The sequence below is a fragment of the Triturus cristatus genome, chromosome 2_1 (genome assembly GCF_964204655.1).
Source record: "Triturus cristatus chromosome 2_1, aTriCri1.1, whole genome shotgun sequence".
NCBI classification, from domain to species: Eukaryota; Metazoa; Chordata; class Amphibia; order Caudata; family Salamandridae; genus Triturus; species Triturus cristatus.
The window spans coordinates 242,341,980-242,365,729 of record NC_140581.1 but is presented as its reverse complement, the minus strand read 5'-3'; positions in this window follow the sequence as shown (position 1 = coordinate 242,365,729).

Genomic DNA, 23,750 nt, shown 5'->3' with positions numbered 1-23,750 from the left:
AGAGCTCCTTGCTGTCATGGGCGTTGTTGTCTAGTCGTTCCTTCAGAGATTTCTTCTTGGTGGTGCGGATGAGCTGGTGATGTCTGCGGGTGGCGAGTTTGAGAGCGGTCATGTTGTCGGCGGTCTTGTCGAGGAGCCAGGCTTTCTCGAGGGTGCGGCAGGCCTTCTTGGAGTCCTTGAGTTCGTCGGTGAACCAGGGGGCCTTCTTGCTTCTGGGCCTGGTGAGTGGGTTCTTCAGTGGGGCGAGGTCGTCGGCGCAGGAGGTCAGCCACTGCGTGAGGTTGCGGGATGCTGTGTTGGGGTCCGTTGTCCTGACAGGTGGGCTCTGGCCGAGGGAGGTGACGAGCTGGTCGGCGGTGATCTTGCTCCAGTTTCTGTGGGGAACCTGCTTAGGGTGGTGGTGGATCGTGTTCTTTCTGAAGCTGAAGTGGACGCAGCTGTGGTCAGTCCAGTGAAGTCCAGTGGAGTGGCTGAAGGTGATGTGCTTGCTGGATGAGAAGACGGGATCGAGCGTGTGGCCGGCGTAGTGGGTGGGGGTGTTGACCAGTTGCTTGAGTCCGAGGTTGGCGAGGTTGTCCAGCAGGGCGGTGGTGTTGCGGTTGTTGTTGTTCTCCAGGTGGAAGTTTAGGTCCCCGAGGAGGATGTAGTCGGTGGAGGGGAGGGGGGTTCCGGGTTCCGCAAGATGGGCGGAAAAGGACCACCTTGCGGGACTGTGGCAGTCGGTCTTTCTGACTGCGGCGAAACAATAGTGATTCCCACCGCCAACCTACTATGGCGGAGGGTAAATCACATCTTGTTGGCGTGCGGATTGCCACCACCGGGCCGGCAGTGGCGATCCGCACGCCATCATAATCACCCCCTAATTGTCAATGATAGTCCATGATTGTAGTAGACCGGGACCTAGGTGCAATTTGAGGCAGACCCTGATGGATCCCGAGGTCAAAACACCAAGCAGACAGCCCAGTCAATGATTTTACCTTCATCTAAAATCCATATTTATGACCTGGTTTGCGTCGCTCTTCTACCAGGCAAATTGGTGCAAGAGCGACGCAAACCTTGTGACGCAAACCTTAAGTCATATTTTTGTAGCCATGCAATGCCACTTTGCGTGGCTCTGAACGGCTCCAAAAATTTGGAGTAACGCAATGCAGCACAAATCACTGCATTGCATTACTCTGCTCTGGGAAGGCATTCCACGGGCATTGTGTGGGTATTCTCATGCAACTCCCATAGTTTTTGATGCACTCTCAGATACACAAGGCCTTGTAAACCTGGGAATGCACCAAAAAGATATGCCTCCCAGGAGAGGTGTAATGAGTGTAAATATCTTTATTTCTCCTTGTTACTTTCTTTTTCCATGTGTGCTGCATTTTGCATCACACATAGATAGAGAATATGCATCTCAGGACTGTTTTTGTGCAGGAAGGTGTCACTTCCTGCACAAAAACAATCCTGCATGCAATGCAGGCACCCTTGTACCATGTTGTAAGGGTGCCTGCATTAGCACTAGGCTGCCAATTGTGGGGCAAACGAGGGGGGAAAAGTCAGGAATGAGCCATATGCCTTAAATACAGCACATTTCTGCCCTTTACCAGTGACGCAGTGCAGCACAGCAAGGTGAATAGCTGCGCTGCACTGCACCACTATTTCATAAATATGCCCCTCTGGGGCCGATTCCGGTTCCGGCCGCAAAACGTACCGACCGACACGGACCCGGAATGGAGACCGACCGACACGGACCGGTGCAGTACGATGCAACGCATGTGAATTACAACCGACATGTACGGAATACAAGCCGTACGACCGAGCCGTATGGAAAACAGTGATTTGCCCGGAAAACGGACGTGATTTGCACCGACTGACATGTACCAGGAAATAACCTGACCGACACGTACCCGCGATGTCCGATCCGCGCAGTACGATACAATGCGTGTAAACCCAGACCGACTTGCACGGAGCCCAAGCCGCATGACCGACACGCACAGAAAACAGGGACCTCCAGCAAAAGAGATCTCCGCGACCGACGCGTATGAAACACAGAAGAAAGTCAGCATGAACGAGCCAGAGAAGCCCGCACGAGCCAACATCAGCGTCTGTCTCGGTCAGAAGAACGTCTCCTTCATGCCTAGAAAACCCAAAGGAAAAAATACAAAAAAGGACCAAAGAAGCAATGACAAAGTCAATAAATATCCCCCAAAAAAACCTGGAAAAAAGACACACCCACAACTGCACCTATATAAAGGACATCAATCACTACCATGATCCTTTGCAAATAGGAGACAACAGCCAGCAGAAAACACCATCACACACCAACCACAGACACACTCACAACTCACCCATTACACATCTTTCACACCATTAGCACCTCACCAAAAGCACCCACACATACAGATAGCAAAAACGACACTAACCTACCCTTACTTGCACCCTCACACACACATCACTTACCACCACCACCCATCACCATGCCCCCAAAGAAGAATCCAAAGTTCAGAGATGGTGAGTTAGAAGTGCTGGTAGACAAGATCATCAGAGTAGAGCCACATTTGTTTGGTACATTGGTTCAAAGGACCCCCATGTCACAGAAAACAAAGATGTGGGCGAGGATTGTGGACAAGGTGAACGCACAAGCACCAACGTTGCGCACAAAGGACGATATCCAGAACAGGTGGTATGACGTGCGCGGGAGGGTCAAGAAACTCATCGAGAAAGATCACGCCTTGAGTCAGCGCACTGGCGGTGGCCCTCCTGCCAAACCAGTATACTTCAGGACCTGGGAGGAGAAGGTGCGGGACATCCTACCACCAGAGAGCGTCCATGGTCTAGCAGACATACCAGAGCCTGGTGAGTACACAACCAACATACTCAATATTGTGTGGCAAGGGGGCAGTGAAACCATGCACCGTTAGCAAAGCCACAGTAACCAATAGATGATCATCCCAAGATGTGTATGCTAGTCAGACAAACACAATACCTGCCATCTCATAGTAACTTGGAACTGTGTCATGACATGTACCAACCTACAAACAAATAGAGCAAGGTAGTGGCACAACGCCAAATAAACTCTGTCAGACAGTTTGCCACCACAAACTCACTACCTCACAGTGCCGCTGACTGACAGGAAGGAATAGTGGTTATGCAGGTGAAGTGAGTGTATCCAAAAGTATGATGGGGTTTGTAGTCACAGATAATGCTCCCACTCAAAATTGGCCCATCAAGACCTCTCTGAACCATGCCCACATCACAGGGAGTGGAAAATTAATGACAAGATGGCTGACACTGGGTCCTGCTGTGTGGAGCACAATGCCCTGGTAGGGGTTGTGTGCCAATCAGAAGCAGAACACCACTGACTGACATCCTGAAAGACAACTTGCACACCCTCCAATGGAAGCACGTTTCATGGTGAGATGTCTGGCAGGGTGGGAAGGAGGACTGACTGCTCTGACCATACTTACCAGCATGTGGAGACACACACACCCCTCATCACAAACTCCACACAACTCACCGGTTAGAATGCATTGACTCACACCGTAGTGAAATATCAACCAAAGATACACCGTGCCGGGTGCTGCTGTGTGAAGCACAGGGGCTCTCTTTGGACTTGTAGCCAAACAAACACAAGGACCTCACAGTCAGCTATCTTGTCATTGCTGTCACACCCCCCTCACAGGGAAGCAGAGTCAAAAGGAAGGAAGTATGGGCATGCTGGGAAGGGGGGTGTAGCCAAGAGCATGAAGGGAGTAGCAGTCATAGACATTCCCCACCCACCCACATGGCCCAGCAAGCTCACACTGAACCATGCTTGCCTCACAGGGAGTGAGAATGGACTGACAAGATGTCTGACACTGGGCTCTGTTGTGGGGAGCACAAGGCCATGCTGGGAACTGGGCACCAACACACACCAGGACTGCACAGTCAGCCATCTTGCCATGGCTGTCACACCCCCTCACAGGGAAGCAGAATCAAAAGGAAGGAAGTATGGGCATGTTGGGAAGGGGGGTTTGCCAAGAGCATGATGGGAGTTGCAGTCATAGACATTCCCCACCCACCCACATGGCCCAGCAAGCTCACACTGAACCATGTTCGCCTCACAGGGAGTGGGAATGGACTGACAAGATGTCTGACACTGGACTCTGTTGTGGGGAGCACAAGGCCATGCTGGGAACTGGGCACCAACAAACACCAGGACTGCACAGTAAGCCATCTTGCAATTGCTGTCACCCCCCATCACAGGGAAGCAGAGTCAAAAGGAAGGAAGTATGGGCATGCAGGGAAGGGGGTGTAGCCAAGAGCATGATGGGAGTTGCAGTCATAGACATTCCCCACCCACCCACATGGCCCAGCAAGCTCACACTGAACCATGCTTGCCTCACAGGGAGTGGGAGTGGACTGACAAGATGTCTGACACTGGGCTCGTTTGTGGGTAGCACAAGGCCATGCTGGGAACTGGGCACCAACAAACACCAGGACTGCACAGTAAGCCATCTTGTTATTGCTGTCACACCCCCACACAGGGAAGCAGAGTCAAAAGGAAGGAAGTATGGGCATGCTGGAAAGGGGGGTGTAGCCAAGAGCATGATGGGAGTTGCAGTCATAGACATTCCCCACCCACCCACATGGCCCAGCAAGCTCACACTGAACCATGCTCGCCTCACATGGAGTGGGAATGGACTGACAAGATGTCTGACACTGGGCTCTGTTGTGGGGAGCATAAGGCCATGCTGGGTATTGGGCACCAACAAACACCAGGACTGCACAGTCAGCTATCTTGCCATTGCTGTCACACCCCCTCACAAGGAAGCAGACTCAAAAGGAAGGATTATGGGCATGCTGGGAAGCTGGGTGTAGCCAAGAGCATGATGGGAGTTGCAGTCATAGACATTCCCCACCCACCCACATGGCCCAGCAAGCTCACACTGAACCATGCTTGCCTCACAGGGAGTGGTAATGGACTGACAAGATGTCTGACACTGGGCTCTGTTGTGGGGAGCACAAGGCCATACTGGGAACTGGGCACCAACAAACACCAGGACTGCACAGTCAGCCATCTTGCCATTGCTGTCACACCCCCTCACAGGGAAGCCGAGTCTAAAGGAAGGAAGTATGGGCATACTGGGAAGGGGGGTGTAGCCAACAGCATGATGGGAGTTGCAGTCATAGACATTCCCCACCCACCCACACGGCCCAGCAAGCTCACACTGAACCATGCTCACCTCACAGGGAGTGGGAATGGACTGACAAGATGTCTGACACTGGGCTCTGTTGTGGGGAGCACAAGGCCATGCTGGGAACTGGGCACCAACAAACACCAGGACTGCACAGTCAGCCATCTTGCCATTGCTGTCACACCCCCTCACAGGGAAGCAGAGTCAAAAGGAAGGAAGTATGGGCATGCTGGGAAGGGGGTGAAGCCAAGAGCATGATGGGAGTTGCAGTCATAGACATTCCCCACCCACCCACATGGCCCAGCAAGCTCACACTGAACCATGCTCGCCTCACAGGGAGTGGGAGTGGACTGACAAGATGTCTGACACTGGGCTCTGTTGTGGGGAGCACAAGGCCATGCTGGGAACTGGGCACCAACAAACACCAGGACTGCACAGTCAGCCATCTTGCCATTGCTGTCACATCCCCTCACAGAGAAGCAGAGTCAAAAGGAAGGAAGTATGGGTATGCTGGGTAGGGGGTGTAGCCAAGAGCATGATGGGAGTTGCAGTCATAGACATTCCCCACCCACCCACATGGCCCAGCAAGCTCACACTGAACCATGCTCGCCTCACCGGGAGTGGGAATGGATTGACAAGATGTCTGACACTGGGCTCTGTTATGGGGAGCACAAGGCCATGCTGGGAACTGGGCACCAACAAACACCAGGACTGCACTGCCTGATATCCTGAAAGTTAACCTGCACCCACAGCAATGTTGGCACGCTTCATGATGGGTTAACTGGCCTGGGGGAGAAGGAGGGCCTGACTTGTAAACAAATAACACCGATGCTGGCCATACACACACCTTCTATGCTAAAACACATTGCACACGTGGTACCAGTCACTCACAAAGATGATGCCCGGGCAAGATGTCTGACACATGGGCCTGAGAAATGATGTGGCTGAAAATCACACATATGCACTGGCCAAACAAAACACGGTCGCACACACAGCCATTGCAACCATATGTTCAAACTCATTGTCTGGGGATGCAGTGTCCAGGGGTGCCCCCTGGCCTGGCTGGGGAGGTGTGTCTTGCAGATGACAAGTGTGGAGAGCCATATATGGTACATTGCACAAAACACACAGGAACTCACATATACATCATTGACAGGGGACATCTGACAGTGAATGGAATGGACACACCAATATAGCTGACAACATAGCATGGTCTCATTCCCCCTCGGGGCTGTTGTGAGCTGCATTCCACTCCTACATCGTGCTGCAACATATGCATCCTTCACACAACACACCACTCACTGACATAGACACTGTAGACACAAGGTCTAACCTGGACTGCATTGGAGGAGACATGCTACTCACAGCAGCCAAACTGCAACACACACACCACCAGCCCTCACTGTCATGTGCATTGAAAAGCCAGAGTGCTACCTTGCCCAATCCATGTCACCATGGAGAACTTTGACACGTACAAAACTCAGCAGCAGACTCATTAACAATGGTGACATCATCACTTGTATGAAATGAGATGGGAACTAGGAACACTGTAAAAAAACACTTTCTCCAAAGAGATCACAGGCATACCGGACTGTGACCATGTCGTACCAATACACCAATGTGGCACACAAAGACTAGCAAAATCTGCTACCACACATGCACCAATCTTACAACATATCCTCAGTGGAATTGCACGTATGTCCTTGTTAATGCTCCCATGTGTACAGGGATGACACACCTGTGTCAGCAACGTGATGGCCCTTGAGTAGTAATGGTCATGTACAGACAAATCTATACATGAGCTGGGCATACACACACTTCGACATGCACATTGAAATGTGTCATTTTGGCTGGGCAATGTGCCACAACATTATCAATCTCTGTCCGTGACAACCTTGGACAAAGCAGTGTACAGGCACGCATCCGGACATACAGTAGAAAATATCATGTATGTGAACCATTGATGCCTGTAGAAACATAACTTACATTGTGTGTCTCTTCCAAACACAGGTGGTGCTGGGGACACAGCACCAAATGAAGAGGAGTCCCTGTCCCAGACTCTGGTGGACCCTCAGCTCTCTTGTGTGGATCCGTCTCTGTCCTCTTCGCATGATGACGAACAACCTGCCACCTCCGGTGTGAGTCATCATGCAGCACCATCAGTACCAACATCTGCACCCCCTGTACCCACCCCTCCAGCATCTGGAAACAGACAGGGCGCCAACACGGACAGACCAAGGCCACAGAACACCGACAGCACAGGGACACAGGACCCCCAGGAAGCTACAGACAACACCACCAGCATCAACACCCAAGGGGTCCCAGTGTCACCTGTGCGTGCTGCCGCAGGTCCTGCCCGTGTGGATAGGGTTGCTGGGAGGGGTGGTAGGCAGAGGGCGCGCCTTGCAGAGGGGTCTGGACTGCATGATGACCCCCAACTGGCACGCATCATCGATGCGTACCAGGATAGCACCGGAGGATTTGGCCAGGTAGTGGGGATCCTCAAGGACATTCAACAGGAGCAGGCAGCCCACCATGCCTGCATGGAGGCAAAGTGGGATGCACTCACTGTGGTGCATTGGGACATACTCCTATGCTTCTGCCAGATCAGCACAAACATGTCCACACCTCCATGTGTGGCCACAACATCTGTTGCCACACCATCTGCCAGTGCCACAGGGAGGGAGGATGACTCTGGTGGAGAGTCCCCTGCATCGCAGACGCCTGCACCTGAGGATCCCCCCGAAGAAGAAGAGGGGTCGTCCGAAGAAGGACAAGTGAGGCGCTGATGTCCCTGCACATCCCCCAGGGCCTCTAACCCTGTGCAGGACAATGTTCTTTGTGCGCAACCCGTTCACCTTGTCGTATCTGACACAACTCGTCTACTTGACATGGAGGGTTCATGTTGGTCCAATGCAGCAGATGACTGTGGACTTTACTCTGGACATTTCAGCTACCAACACTTCCAACTCTACTGTGAACTTTGGATTCAAAACCCAATGTACAGCACCCACCATCCTGTGCACTATCCTCACACATGTTTGTAAATAAACTCACCAGTACACCATCATTGCCTCTGTTGTGATTCCAACTTGTCATGTGTCATGGAGATGTTGATCTGCTAACCAACACAGTGCATGCCAAATACTACATCAATGTGACCACCGTTATGTGAGTCATGGTGATGTGAAACATGTGTGAGGGAGACACACCACTATGGCACCACAACACATACTCACCATGTCCATGTAACTCATCCCACACAATGATGTTGACCTGAAATACATTGGTATGCACAGACACAACACCTATCCACAGTCAGTGGTAACAAGTCCACAGGTGAGGTAAGCAAATGTCAGTCAGATGTGGGAAGACAGACAATTCACCTAACAAAGCGTAGCACAGGTTTATTACACATCAGCAAAATGTTTATTCCACAATAGTATCAAGGTAATTTTACGTTACAGTGAACACACGGTCACAAAGTGGGTGTGTGGCACATCAGTTGATGGGAATTGACAACTTCCACCCTGGTGTTGGATTCTGGGTGTTGGGGGTCAGTGTTGACCAAACAACAGTCAAAGTACCCTGGGAAGGACAGACACAAGACACAGTCAAAAGCACAGCAGAACAGGAGCGAAATGCAATACACATGCACAAAACATGTCAAAATAAACCTACACAGAAACAAGGTAGCAGTTCGACCTATTGTGGAGTACAGTCCACCTGAAAGGACACATCACTGCACGCATCCAGTCAAGTGGCACACAGACACACTCAAACAGCAACAGAGCAGCCCCAACACATTTCAGGCAAACTCAATACATTGACATAACAACCCTGTAAACTCACATTCAGGTGAAGAAGTTGTTGATGAGCTGTGTGCGGACGTCATCCTCATCATCATCATCACTGGCATCGTGGCCCAGGCCTGGATCCTCCACAGGTGGCGTCATCGTCATCCTGGATGAGAGGCAACTTCTTCCGCACTGCCATGTTGTGTAGCATGCAGCATACATGGATAATTTTGCACACCTTTGCAGGCTCATATGGGAGGGCCCCTCCGGCCTTGTCCAGGCAGCGGAAGTGGCTTTTCAGGAGACCAAATGTCCGCTCAATCACCCTCCTGCTCCGAACATGTGCCTCATTGTAGAGCATCTAGGCTGGTGTCACAGGGTTCCTGAGGGTTGTCAGCAACCACGGCATGTTGGGATATCCGGAGTCACCTACACACAAACAATTGAACAATTAGCAGAGTTTTGAAGGAGGGTGGAATACAACATTGCCAAACACACACAATGGTAAACAGTCAGTACACACCGACAAGCCAGGCATGCTGGTCTGGCATCTGTGACATCAGCGTTGCAATGCGACTACTCTTCATGATGTAGGCATCGTGCGCAGAACCGGGGAAACGTGCACACACATGTGTGATACACATGTCTGCAAGACATACTACCAGAGCATTGATGGAGTGGAAATTTTTCCTGTTCCGGTATGCCTGCTCATGTGCCTGTGATGGTATCAGGGCCACATGAGTACCATCAATAGATCCGATGACATTCGGCATCCGAATCCTCCCCAGTGTATAAAAAGCATCCTTTATTTCAGTGAGTTGACCTGGGCTAGGAAACTTGATGTACAGGTCAAGGAAATGCAACATCCCCTCCAAGACATCTCGTTGCACACGACTGAACATAGTTTGCAACATACCACCAGCAGTAGCCACAGTGTACTGGAAGCAAAGTGGTGCAGGGCTGCCATCACCTTCACCTCTGGGGTCAGTGCTGTAGGGTATGTCCGGCCAGGTAGCAGATGTGGTGCCAACTGCTCTGCCAACTCCTCAATCAGAGGCCTGGTGAAGCGGTACCGTCGGATGCAGTCGCGTTCCTGCATGGTTTCAAGGTCTGGGAAAGGTCTATGGACAGCTGGTGCCCTGCAGAACAGAGATGAACAAAGGGAGATTGTCGATTCATCCACCCATGTGGCTATGACCAAGCAAAATATCACATGATACATCATGACAATACACAATGTACTGAGGTGTGTTCTGTTGGGCCTGGACACATATGTTACCTACATGCCCATCACCTCACATCTCAAGTCCACATGTCCACATAAGTCCCATGTAGTGCACTGAACAATCATTGGGCTGTGTCACACTACCTATGTACTGCTGTGACGTTACAAACACACACCACAGTGACAAGTGGGGCCTGATGTCACCCAGGCATCACAGATCTTTGCCGTGCAGATACCCAGGGTCCCTGTATTGCCACATGGACACTGGCATGACATGGCGTATCATGTACACGCCACAAGGCAACCGTGAGTCCCACAGGTAGTGGCCACTGTTGTCTCTGCAGGCCCTACATGTACGTCTCTTAGACACACACACAACATCAATGTTGATGCACAAACCACATGGATGTGGAGACTGTCTCACATTGGGCACATTTGATCAGACACATCTGAGACATAACATGCACACAGACTGTGGGTGTACATCAGAATTGTGGCTATAGGTCTCACTGTGACGTACATACCATCACCCCCAGGACTCAGGGTGTATGTGACATGTCCTAAACATATCCAACCTGAAACTGTGTCCATGACTCATGCCCATAACTGTACAGTTGCACATCACAGTGGTAATGTGCACAACACACAAAGGATTCTGTCCCCATGAACATGTGCACAGCCTGGGAGTGGCTGCACAAAAGTGCCACACAACAAACCAAATGTTGCCCCCCCAAACACACAGGTAATGCAGCCTTACATGCCATGGGACACTGTGTGGCCAATGCTGTAGTGTGGTAGGTGGGCACCTGAGTCCCTGGCAAGTAATTGTGTGTTGAAGCCGTCAAATAGTCACTGCAATGAGGTCCGATGCGGGTGACTATGCGTACACATTGCACAGTTCATGACTGAGCCGTGAGTACGCTTAGCCATTGACTGCAATGAGGTCTGACGCGGGTGACTATGCGTACGCATTGCACAGTTCAGGACCGAGCCGTGCGTACACTTAGCCATTGACTGCAATGAGGTCCGACGCGGGTAACTATGCGTATGCATTGCACAGTTCAGGACCGAGCCGTGCGTACTCTAAGCCATTCACTGCAATGAGGCCCGATGCGGGGGACTATCATGCATACACGTCGGGCAGGCATGGTCCGAGACGGCGTTCGCCTTGGCCATTGAATCGTATGGAGACGGGTGCGTGTGTAATTTCAAAATACGCGTTGTACAGTCAGTTGACTGAGCCGGGCGCACCCATTGGCTCTGGACTGTCATGGAGACGGATGCAGATTCAAAACTTGTACGAGTCGTGCACTGGAAATTCAGTTGGATGCCTACAACAATGTTGCAATTCCTAGGGTTTTATGAAGGTGAAGATTTGAACGATGCGGAAAACGTGTACGAGTCCTACATTTCCATGGATTGGCCAGATTCATAGAATGCAACCGTGTTGGACCTATCACTTAGGACACATGGCACAGATTCTGCCTCTGCAGCACAGATATAAGGCTGGCTGGCCCCCAGGGAGCTCACTTGCCTGCACTACATGCTACTGTACCATATCCCTGCTACCACTGCTGCTGTCTCTGCATCCTCTGGCTACTGCTATGGCACGTACTCTGGAGCGGGCCAAAGCCTTCAGAGGAGGAGAACCAGGCCCTGCTGGATGGGCTCCTTCCACAGTACAGCAAGCTGTATGGGAAACCAGGGGAGCAGGTGAGTGTGCAGTCCACTGCCTTCCTAATTGTGCATGTTGTCTGACTAGCAGTACTAGCAGTGCGTACACCAGTGGCAAGCATACTCACTGAGTACTTTCATCCCCCAAAGTGTGTAGGTACATGTAATGAAGAGGTGTTCTGCAGCTAAAGTGCATTTGTGCAAGCTTAAACTTCCCAGGCATTGTTAACATGTCAGACATTCATGGCATTTGTCCTTTTCCATGGGTGCACTACCTGTGTAACTCATTTCCCTTTGTGATGATGACATGTATATCCAACTGTGTGCAGCGCAAATATGGCCCATGTGTGTTAATGGACTTTTAACTTTGTCATCCTCACAGGTTGATGCCCACCAGAAGCAGGAGATATGGCTGACCATCGCCCGGGCAGTTCGATCGGTGGGGGTCTACAAGCGCCGGATCCACAACTGCCAGAAGAGGTGGCAGGACCTTCGGGGCTGGACCCGGAGGATCGCAAGGGTCCAGCTGAAGCTGTCGCCTCCTCGCAGGAGGGGCGGGCACTGGACCCTGACCCCCACATGCTCAGGATCCTGGCGGTGGTCTTCCCGGACCTGGATTGGCAGCTGAAGGCCAGACAGCAGCAAGGAGGGGGTAAGTCCATGCCTAATCTGTGTACTATGTCTGACATGCTAATTGCAGTCTTTTGGCCTGGTCACACTTCCACATTACGTAGGTCTTGTAGTCCAATATTCAGGTCCCTCAGTTGAGTGATGCACCCTCCTCATCTGATCCACAGGTGTGGACCCTACAGTCTGTTGCTTGTGTCACTAGGGCACTGTGTCCCTGCAGTCAGCTATGCTTCAGGTTCCGGACAGCATCTGTTGCCATGACTCTGTTGTGTGTTTCATGGGTGGGTCAATTGTTTACACAATACCTGAGATCTGACATGTGATCTGTGTGTGCCCTTGATATGTGTTACAATTGCTGGTCTGACTCGCCACATGTGGCTGGGGTATTTCAAACAAACACATGCAGCTGGGGACTCCAATTTGTGTGCCTCAGGAGTATGTATATCAAGTGTGTCACACTTGCTTAGCCACCTGACTGCTGTCCAGGGCTATACACTGTTTCACGTACACCTGGGCAGTCATGCCTACTCAAGGGCATTTAGAAACACTCTGTAATCCCACTCCTGTGTATCAACTTACAGGTTGTGCTTAGTGACATGTGCCTTCAGGTGTCTGCCTGTGCGTCATTGTGGTGTGGCTTCCTTTTCCGTACAACTGTGGCGTTCATGAGTTTGAGGGTCAGCAGGACATCTGAGATGTGACTATGAGAGACAATACCTGTGTGACATATAGGTGTGTGATCACTTGACAGTGCACAATGATGTATGCAACTGTGCACTTAAGGCAGCAGAGTTACATGCACAGCAGAATGTGATGTGATAATGTACAGGGAGTTGTGTTCGCCGAGACTCATACGTCTGTTTTGTATGATGTGGGGTCTTCTGGGTCCAGGATATGTTCTTTGCAGGGGATGGGCAAGTGCACTTGTCAGCTGCAGAGTTTGCTTTACCCATGAGCTATGATTGTGACACAGTGCATAATGTTGTTGTCTGGATGCCCTGCCCCTGTGACAGGAGACAGTGTTGACTGACTTTCCAGGTATGCCAGTGCCATGGCATTTAACTTGCTATGAGTGGTCCTGCATTGTGTTCATATGTGCTCCATGCACCCCATTGTGGCATTGACTATCAGGACATGAGAACATCATAGTGTGTGTTGCTGGCATGCATCACAAGCATGTGAAATGAGACTCTGGCCATCCCTTCATCCTGACACCTGTACTGAGTCAGTGGCAAGAGATGTGATGTGTGTATAGTGACATACTCCTACATGTTCACTTGCATGTCCAACAAATGTGTAAGTGGTGCACGTCATCACATTGGGGTATTAGCATCTAACATGCAACAGACATATGGGTGCAAGTCCAGGAGGGATATGAGTGCCATGGTTGATGGTGAGACTGACAATTGGCTTATTCTAAACAGTGTGAGCACTTTGAGCAGTGTTCAGCTGATGATGCCAGGGCTTGCCCTGTGATGTGATGTACTCACTGTGGTGTGTGCAGTCAGTGCAGGTGACTGATGTTGTTCTCTTTTTCCTAATTCTATCCAGATACATTCACGGCCACAGGAGAGGACAGCTCCACGGACCAGGAGGAGCCACAGAGCCTGACTGGGAGAGAAGGCGAGGAGTCGGAGGGACCCAGTGGCACGGAGGGCGAGTCGAGCCACACCGAGGAGTCCTCAGCAACATCCACCCCAGCTGAGGGCCACAGCAGTTCGTAGGATGACTCCCTTGTGGAGGCGGGTGTCAGCAGCCACCAAACCCCAGCTAGTGAGGCTGTCCCCGCCACCGCCACCACCCCCACCATCACCGCACTCCCATCGGCTCCCATCCCAGAGGTCCGTGGAGGCTCCGTGTTCGGGAGAATGTCTCCTTTGTGCCAGGTACCGCACCCCCTGCCCCTGTGTCCGCTGCTGCCCTGAGTGAGGAGTCTGTGGACTTGCTTCGACAGATCCATGTAGGGCAGACATCAATTCTGAGTGTCCTCCATGCACACACCAGTCTGTTGACACAACTGGTGTCGTTCATGGAGGGAATTTCATCAGGCATGCCTGCCCTACAAAGGACCAATCAATCCGTGGCCTCCTCCCTGACAGCAGCAGTGTTCCTCCTTCAACAGTCCCGCACCCCTCCTACCCCTGCACCACCCACAATTCCTAGCAGCCTACCTGTCCCAGGCGCACACACACCTGCACATTCTCACAAACCCACAGACACGGGCAGCACACAAACACCCAAACGAAGGGCTAGTCGGGCAAACAAGCAAGCGCAGGGGACTGATACCACACTCACAGGGGGTTGGTTTGCAGACACACTCACAGTCATCCACAACCACTCCGCAGTCCTCCAATACCTCTCCCTCCCAGAGCCCTTCCCTTGCCTCACCTGCAACCCCATCTCCACAGAAGCTCTTCTTCTGTGACCTTGGCCACTTCCCCACCGACCCAGCAGATCCAGCTTACAAGGGGAAGAGTAAGTCCCCACACACAGAGGGGAGTGCCCCTCACATCCGGACACCCTCCCCCAGGCACAGTCAGAGTGAGGCCCCCAACCGCAAGTCCCCCCGGAGCCGGAAGAGCAAGACCCCACCCCTGCCCCGCAGCTCCACGACGAAGTCTCCGTCCTCCATTCCCCAGGCCACCACTCCTCAGGTTCCCCCGCCACACCCTGCCCCAGGTTCCCCCACCCACAGATACACCATCCCCAAATTGCTGAGACCCTCCCCCCACCACTTGCTCTTCCACCCCCGGTCAGACAGTTTGTGCCACTGATGTGGGGACCATGTCCCCCCCCTGTCCTGCCGACCTCACCTGAACCCCATTCCGCTCCCGTTGAGTTAGGCACTGCAGTGGAGTCCACGACCTCCCCGTCTGACTTGGGCACTGCAGTGGGAACCCAGTCCACTCCATCTGACCTGCCCACTGCAGTTGTGCCGGCACCCACCACATCTGACTTGTGCCCCACAGTTGTGACTGCACCCACTACTTCAGTCAGCTCCACTGCAGTTGCCAGTGACTCTCCTGCATCCACCACCCCTTCACTGCCTCCTTCTGCTGCACCCTGATCCTGTCCCTGCGGTGCCTGGCCTGCCCCCATGTATGCTCTTCCGAGTGGATGTCCCCTGTCCTTACCAGTGCAGGCAAGAAACGTGTGACAGTTGACACTCAAGTTACATTTTTGTCATTTGGATATGGACTGGCCATTGGCCTTTGTTTTGAAAGGACTTTGCATTTTAAAATTGCTGAATAAAGCATTTTTCTTTATCCTTTTGAATTTGATTTAGCTGTACATTATGTTGATGATGTTTAACATGACCTTGCAGTTGTAATGCTGGATTTCCAATGTTGAATACTGAGGTGTTGATGTGAGGTACTCCATGTGGTCCATAAGATATGTATCTTATTCTGGTCGTTATCCATATCATCCTTTGCAGCTAACTGGGTGTGTCATGATTAACAATTTGTGGACATCTCTGTCAACATTTCATTTGCGTGGTCACATCTGTGGCTTGCACATATGCACATATGATGTGCTTCCCATTGTCCAATTTGTCTATTTCCCTGACTGTGGGCGCATCTCCACTGGACATGTAAGTGTTGGCATCATTGGGGTAGGAGCAACTGGGTCCTCTGTGCAACTTGCTGGACATATGTATTGAGTATGTGCAGATGACTTAAGGGACACTCCCATACCCAGCCTGTATGTGACCAGAGCCTTCATTGTGTGCTAACTGATGGCTGACTGACCATGTGTTCTGCTGACATGACTGAGACCTGCTGGGACTATGTTTGGCACAGCTGAGCTTCCACAGGAGTTGAGTCCCCTCAAGTAGGTGTGTTGTTCCATGACATTGCCTGGGCCCATGGTGTGTGTTGTGTGAGCATGTGTGTCCCTTTTCATACACAAGCAGTGTTCCCTTGATATGTTCCTGTTGTTGATGCTTGCTGAGTTGTACTGTGTTCATCCCACTACGTTGCCATGGGCTACCAGATGTGGGGGTGCATGACACACTACTGTTAATTGGTGTTTCATCATCGGGATTTGTCAGTTCTGAGTGGTGATGATGTGGTCAGACGCAGATGGGACACAGTCAGGGGTCCCCAAGGCACTTGTTTGTTCGCAATATCATGTAGTTGTCCCTAGGTGGTACCTTTCAGTGATTGAGACATGTGTATGTGTGTGTGACTGCTCCCACTTGTCCGGTTCAGGGCTGCAATGTTTGCAGGTGTCAGCATGTGTGCCTTGTGGTTCTCCTTGGCTTCTGCATTGTCCTGGGACTGTGGCAGGTATTCCGAAGGTTACGGGAGCTTTGACGTCATGGCCATGTCCCGCATACTGTGCAGTATGTCTGTCATTCACCAGGGTTGTAAACTGTCATTGTGTGATGAGTCTGTGCACCTTAGTTCCTCCCAACATTACTGTGTTTGTCATGGGTGCATGTGCAATGTCACCTGTCCATGTGGGCTTCACAGATGCACATTGGTGCAGTTCAGGGTGTGTGGTGTTGAGGGTGGACTGATGTAAATGTTTGTATGGATGGGACCCTATCTCCCGTTTGTCCATGGATGACGGGCCATGCTGAGTGATTTGTGTTTGTGTAGGTGTGATGTACGTTTGTGGCACAGGACACATGTCTGGGTTTCACAGTTTGTACGACATCTACCTTTGTCAGCACAGTGGACGTATCATGAATGTTTGTGTCACCCCAATGTCTGGTCCCTGGGGGTAGTGCTCTTGTGTGTTAGTCTCTTGCTGTGTTAGTTACTGTTCATTCCAGCTTGTGTCACGTGTCTGTTGTGCTTCCTCTCTTCTCTCAATGCCTGATTGCTCACTAAGATGGGCCCATTGATGGTTTACTTTTGTATGGCACTGTGTCCACATGTGTCTCACTATGGTTCAGCCACCCTCATGTGTTGTGTAGTTGCCTGGGGTTACTGAGACACACACACACATGTTGTGTCAGATGTGCAGTGTGAGGTTGCCTGTTTGTGTTTGTGCATCTGCACCAGTGCATTGGTATTGCTGTTGTGGGCCATTGTCTGGATGTTATTTTTGTGATTTACCCTGCTGTCCCTGTGAGTCATATCACATCATTCTGCTCATTCAGCCTGGTTGTTAAGTCCCATTGCTGGCATGGAATGGGAGTTTGTGACCTGACACCTACAGTCTACACAGGATGTTTTGATTTGTGTGTCTATTTTCGAGATGTGTGTATGCTTTGTGATGGTCACTTCTGCTTTTGTGTCATTGTACACTGTATGCATCGTCAGCCCTCTCGGGTGGTGCTTGTCTGCACATGGCCGAAAGTATGTTAGGTTTCACAGCACTGTTAGCCTCACCACATCTCTGTGGGTATGGGACACAACCACTACTTTGCCCCAAAAGTGTTTCATGTGTTGGGACCAGGAATCATACATGCTGTTTGGCATTTGCAGCTTTGACCATGATGACACTTACCTTTTGGTCACTGTGATGAGGGGGGTTTTGGACCCCATCACCACAATGCTCAACATGTGTTGCAGTTTGGAACCACACGCTTAACTTTTGTTCTACACAGTGAGGGGGTGTTATTTTTACATTGACACAATGCTATAGTGATGCTTGCTTTGTTTAGGCCAGTTACAGTGTATGTTCGAAGTCATAATCACTGTTGTGGGCATTTGTCACAGACTACACACTGTTGTCATGATGTTAGGGGGATGTATTTTGCTGACATACCTAATGTTGGTGTATGATGGATGTGTGGCACATCACCTGTCCTATGGGTGGGGGTGGCAGGGGTGATGGGCAACAGGTCCCCTATGGGCGGGAGTGGCAATAGTGATGGGCAACAGGTCCCCTATGAGTGGGGGTGGCAGTAGTGATGGGCAACATAAGCCCTATGGATGGGGGTGGCAGGAGTGCTGGGCAACAAGGTCCCCTATGGGTGGGGGTGGCAGGAGTGCTGGGCAACAGGTTCCCTATGGGTGGGGGTGGCAGTAGTGATGGGCAACAGGTCCCCTATGGGTGGGGGTGGCAGGAGTGATGGGGAACATAAGCCCTATGAGTGGGGGTGGCAGTAGTGATGGCAACATAAGCCCTATGGGTGGGGGTGGCAGGAGGTCCCCTATGGGTGGGGGTGGCAGGAGTGCTGGGCAACAGGTCCTCTATGGGTGGGGGTGGCAGGAGTCATGGGCAACAGGTCCCCTATGAGTGGGGGTGGCAGTAGTGATGGGCAACATAAGCCCTATGGGTGGGGGTGGCAGTAGTGATGGGCAACAGGTCCCCTATGGGTGGGGGTGGTAGGAGTGATGGGCAACAGGTCCCCTATGGGTGGGGGTGGCAGGAGTGATGGGCAACAGGTCCCCTATGGGTGGGGGGGCAGTAGTGATGAGCAACAGGTCCCCTATGGGTGGGGGTGGCAGGAGTGATGGGCAACATAAGCCCTATGAGTGGGGGTGGCAGTAGTGATGGGCAACATAAGCCCTATGGGTGGGAGTGGCAGGAGTGCTAGGCAACTGGTCCCGTATGGGTGTGGGTGGCAGGAGTGCTGGGCAACAGGTCCCCTATGGATGGGGGTGGCAGGAGTGATGGGCAACAGGTCCCCTATGAGTGGGGGTGGCAGTAGTGATGGGCAACATAAGCCCTATGGGTGGGGTTGGCAGTTGTGATGGGCAACAGGTTCCCTATGGGTGGGGGTGGCAGGAGTGATGGGCAACAGGTCTCCTATGGGTGGGGGTGGCAGTAGTGATGGGCAACATAAGCCCTATGGGTGGGGGTGGCAGGAGTGATGGGCAACAGGTCCCCTATGAGTGGGGGTGGCAGTAGTGATGGGCAACATAATCCCTATGAGTGTGGGTGGTAGTGGTGCTGGCCATGCAACCCCTATGGTGGCCTGTTGCTAGTGGCCAGGATATGGATCCCCTGTGTGTGTGTGACATTTTGAGGGTACGTGTCGTTTGTTTGTGTGGTGGGTGTCTGTCTGCGCCGTCCGTGTCGGTTCCTGATCCGGTCATAGATGTACAGTACTGGTATGACCTGCGGGATGGGATTCATGATGTGTTCGTCTCGTACACGGTGCTTGTTGCTCCGTCTCGTACCCGTTGCAAGCTGGTCCTTCTCGTAGCCGTGGATTGAGTTCTGGCGTGAATCATACCTGATATGCTTCTTTTCCGGATACTGTGACGTGCCGTACGTGGCGACCCATCCGGCGCGTGTGATTTGCGCATCGTAATTGTCCGGCCGGAAACTGCTATGGATACTGCTTCCGGGCGACTCGGTTCAGCTTTTGGAGGTGCGGCTCGGACGGAGAATGAAGCTTGAATCACAGCCTACGTGTCGGTCGGATTTTTGTCAGTTATACGCATCGTACTTCATCGCCAGGACTGACTGGCTCCGGGTACGAGTCGGTTGCAAGGTAAGGCTACGAACAGCTTTCGGAGAGCTGTCCGACCCGGATTGGAATCGACCCCTTAGTCTGTAAAATGAAAGTCAGAATCTCTCAGTGGAGCAAAGCTGCAGGCTGTATCCGGAAGACTATCACAAAGTAGGATAGGCATTGAAAAAGGTCCTGCTGAAGCCTCAATTTAGGCACAAAAAGCTCTAAGCGGGAAAAGTCATATTTTCCTATACAGATCATTTATCTCAAGCTCTCAAAACTCTTTTGGTAGAGCCAATCACCTACCCTGATGAGAGAAGGCACCCATAATGAAGCATTCCATCGAATGACAGGTGAGGTGTCTTCTCTATTCTCTTTTAGATACTCCTGAAGGAAAGTAGGCAAACCCTGGCATAGGGACGGAATGACATGTGGGCCATTTCACTCTTCATGGTATAGAAGGTATTGAAGTGGAGTATGAGTTATGATAAAATAAACAAAAATCTCATTCTCTTTGGGTGTGAAAGAGAAAGTCATGTTTACTCCCAGGGCCCCTATCTCATTGGTTGGATACTTTCCGCCTTCACCTAGACAAGATTTCTACCTTGGGGCTTAGGGCTTGATTAAGATTTCCGTGGATGGGTTGCTCCATCACAACAGTGACGGCTATCCCATCTGCCAAAATATAAATCCCATAGGATATTATGGGATTTATATTTCACCAGATGGAATATCCATCACTGTTGTGACTGAGTAACCCGTCTTCCAAAATCTAAATCAGGCACTTAGGGGCCGATAATGATGGCGGAGGGGTCGCCACCGCCAGCCGTTCGGTGGCGGTCCCTCCACCATCTGACTCCCATTTATCCTGGCCACATTAGGATGGCGGGTGGAATCGCTTTATGACCTCTGGGGTCACAAAGACTGCCCTCCACGCTTCCGCCACAGGCAGTCATCACGATTGCCTGGCGGAGAGGTCAGCATGGGTAAAATGGTGGCGGTGCCTAGCAGGCACCACCCACCAAATTACAAGGCTGGCGGAGGATGGGTTTGGGGGCCCGTTACGGGCCCCCTCTGTGTGGGGGAGGGTGTATGTGCACTCGGGGGATGGGTCCCTCCCTACATTTCAATGCACAAGGTGGCAGACACCGCATGGTGCCGCCACGTTGTACAGGGAAATGCACAACATGCGATTTGTTACACCGCTGCAGCCAGCAGCACCGTCCGCAATGTGAGCTCACTGGATGCGACCGCCATGGTCCCGTACCCGCTACGATGGCGGGCGGACTCAAGTCTGTCCGCCATCGTAATCGGCCCCTTATTCTCTGAAATGGAGATCAGATTTTTCTCGAGTAGCACAAGGTGTCAGGCTGTGTTCAAAGAGGGTTCCACAGGGTGGAATTCGTTCTTGCCAAAGGCCCATTGAAATTGATTTGTTGCTGCGGAGAAGCTCCATTCAGGACAAACCTGTTTCTTCAGTCTGGTGGGGTCACATCTCTGCTGGATCACCTTTGTTGCTTGGTCCTGGTCCTCCGGCTGCTAGAAGTCATAATTTTTTCAAGGTTCAAAACTTTGTAACAGTAATCTGCCTTTTCCTCATCTCTTGACATAAGGGTCCCAGGCTTCAGCGGGGCTGTTAGGACTTCAGGGCTTGGTTCAGGCAAAGGCCCTGTGAAGCACCCCGTGCAGGTCCAGTTGTCAGTGGGGAACTAGTCTTCCATGCAGAAGTGGCACTTCAACCTGTTGTGTCCCTGTAGCCATACAGGAAGTCAACCCACTGACCCTTGCTTTCCACTTCTTTGCCCTAGTACAAGAGAGAGCAGATCCAGTCCTTCAGAGCTCCTCTTAGGTTACAGCAAGCAGGGTTTGGTCTTTTACTGATCTTCCACAGGCCCATAAAGTTTTTTGTGGTGCCACATTTATGATTAGTACTAGTCCGTGGATGGGCATGACTCCTGGCTCCTCCCTTAACCATAGGGTAAAAGTTCCCAGGGGGCATAATACCCACTTTTTCAGCAATTCCCGTGTGCCCTACTACAAACAATGCCGCAGTGTACCTCATTCCTAAAATCAAGATTGGGACACCCTTCTTCCATTGTACAGAGCTTTTGTGTCCATCCAGAGGTATGGCCAGGCAATGAGCTGACCCCTCACGTGTGTCCACTCCAAGCTAGTTTTTGGGGGGAACCTCCTTCCCATTGGGTTTGTAGCCAGCCAGCCTGGCTGGTGAGGGCCTGAGGGACAAAAGGCTTGCCTGACACCAGATTTTAGTTTAAAGTTACTCGTGAAATAGCAGGCCTCACCTTGCTCCTTAACAAGTTAATGACGCTCCTGGTTACAACCCAACTGCCCTTCCTGCAGGGGAAGAAAAACAACTCCCTACACCTAAGGTATTACCCCTCCTTTCGGAGCAATTTAATGCCTCTTTAAGTTTAAGCACTGGGATACCAGCAGTCAGTAGGTTAATGGTAATTAGCCCACTGCATGTTCAGGCAGGTAAAAAGTAACTTTCTAAAAGTTACTTTTCCTAAATATTAAGAAAGAATCTGACTTTGCATTGCAAAGCATTGGATTTGTGCTCAATATTAAAAATAGTGTCTGAGTGACTTTTGTAAGCGGTTCCTGTCAAAACTTATAGATTTAACTTTAGAATCTGTACTTAAACATTGTCTAGGACCCACCCACAGCCCTGCCAGTGAAAATACCTTTTGGTGTCTAGTCACTGGAGGAACATGCACATATTATTTTTGCTAGTTTTAAATATCAAGTGATCTACCTTGTGGGCAACAAAGTGTACATTGGGGTGAATAATAAATATTTAAAAACAAGATTTGCTGCCTGTCACTAATGGTTATTTTAACAGGTTTGTAGAGCAGGTTTCAGGCTGCTGCAGCAAGGCAACATAGGGTAGGCCTGAAGCCACGTTTTACAGGGTTAGTCTGCGAAATGGACAATAGGTGCTGCAGTCCACATATGACATTTAACTGTGAGGACCTTAGAGTCTTTACTACACCACATACTAAGGAATTAAAGCCAAGTTAAATAAGTAGATCAGGGGTCAGCCAATTTAATCATATTTAAAGAGGGGCACAGGTACTTTACTCCTGTTTAGCAGAGGATAAGTGCACAGAGGTCTAAATCCAGTAAAAATAGAGTCCAGAAAAAGGCAATTAATCTGTGGTTACCACAGAGGAAAGGTAATTTGCTACAGAGTAACACCACTAAGTCAACATAAGAGCAACTACAAGTGATTTCACCTTTTAAGCACTGGCAGTCAGGACATCTGCTCAATGTCAACCCTGTTTGCGTTGTCAGGCATGCCAATTGACACCTCCTACTTCATCAGTATCATCCAAAGTATAAAACCCAATTAAGAAATGCTTTTCAAATTTTGCCAACCTTATACTCTGCTAATGTCATGGAAGGGAGCAAGGTTTAGTGTGCCAAAGTATATGACTGAAAGTATAAAGTCTGCTCTGGGTAAAGATCTCATAATATACTGGTATGGGAAAATATATCAGTTGCCAGAACTACTCATGTTGGCAATCAAATATCAGTAGTTTCCTCACAGGACTGGGCTTATTAATTTCGGAGAAGATGACCCTACTACTTTAATAAACTGGATCCCAACATTGTTAAATGAGAAACTCTGCTTGGGCCCTTGCAGCTGTAGCACAAGCAGGTGGCAAAATGTGTGTTAAACTCAAACAGTACTAAACAGCATTTAAGAATTAAAGATAAGAACACAACACATAGAGGGTCCCATGCATCAACCTAAAAACCGGCCGCAAACAGGCAGATTCGCAGAATCTGCCCTTTTGCGACTGGTATTTTTGCATTTGGGATGCATCATCCCAAATACAAAAATCGCTTTTTGAGGAATCGCTGAATTTGCAATT